Source organism: Ranitomeya variabilis, chromosome 1 (genome assembly GCF_051348905.1).
Source record: "Ranitomeya variabilis isolate aRanVar5 chromosome 1, aRanVar5.hap1, whole genome shotgun sequence".
Taxonomy (NCBI): Eukaryota; Metazoa; Chordata; class Amphibia; order Anura; family Dendrobatidae; genus Ranitomeya; species Ranitomeya variabilis.
The window spans coordinates 708830930-708832409 of NC_135232.1; positions in this window are offsets into that span (position 1 = coordinate 708830930).

A 1480-nucleotide genomic window follows, 5' to 3' on the forward strand; every position below is an offset into this window, starting at 1 on the left:
CCTGCAATCAGCTGATCTTGGGGGTGCAGGGTATTAGACCCTAATCTGAGGATGGGCCATCAAAATCAAAATCCTGGACAATGCCTTTAATCATTATTTTTATGAATGGCACACAACAACATTAAAATCCTGGGCGTTCGAAATCCATTGCAAAAATGGATTTGCTGCAAATTGCTGGTTTTGCAGAGTAATATAGATTTTCCTCCATAGAACGTTCCTGTAGATTTGTGACCTTGTTATGTATAGTTTTTTTTTGTTTTTTTTTTACATCTAAGTAAAATTCCTTTCTTTGAACACAGAGTTACATTTGTATCAGAACAAACTAAATCAATGAAATCATTGCAAAGAACATCCACATATTGTCATCTCGCTCTCCGGACAATGCATCTGGTTCCCAGCTGGGGAGGAAAGTGACAGCCGTATGTCTCCACCCACACAAGACGCCCACTGAGTATCGAAAACTTCAAGCTGCAAAAATATACATATATAATTATCCCTATATGGGGCTGAGGAGCGCTGATCGGCAAAGATTGTCCATTCTGTGGAGTGGAGGAATCGTTTTATTCCCGCACATTTACTGGGGAGGGGAGAGCAAAGCTTTTGTTATGTCTGAAAATGTCTGACAGTTTTCATTCCCTATAATAGACCGTGGTTTTATGTTTCTATGTGTACTACACAAGGCAGACAAAGCAATTCTGCCACATTTACTTACTATTTCTTGTACAACAGAAAGATGAAATATATATATATATATATATATTTATGTATCTATTTATCATCCATCTCTCATCAGTCTTTAGATATTTTACACGTAAATGCTTCGCTGAGGACGAAACTTATTACACTGCGGGGAAATGCTGGGCTCTACTCTACCTCACACTGTTTATATGGAACGTCACCCTACAGTTATGGACACAGCATGGATGGATGTACAGGTGATAGATGTGGATTAAAAGATAGTATGCAGAATTGTTTTAATGCAAATGTGACAAATCTGCAACAGCTCCTGATACAATTGTAAACCTAAAATATTAGATATTTACACAACATTTTGCATATATTCAGTTTATTTTCACGTTCCACCTTTTCTTTTAGTCTAGAAGTATTTTGTCTTCTCATATGTATCTATCTATTAAGTATCTATCTGTCTATTATCTCTCTATCTATTATCTATCCATCACCTATCTATCTATCTATCTATCTATCTATCTATCTATCTATCTATCTATCTCCAATCTATCTATTATCTATCTATCTATCTATCTATCTATCTATCTATCTATCTATTATCTATCACCTATCTATCTATTATCTATCTATTATCTATCTATCATCTATCTATTATCTATCTATTATCTATCTATTATCGATCTATTATCTATCCTCTATTATCTATCTATCTATCTATTATCTATCATCTATCTATTATCTATCTATCTATCTATCTATCTATCTATCTATCTATCTATCTATCTATCTA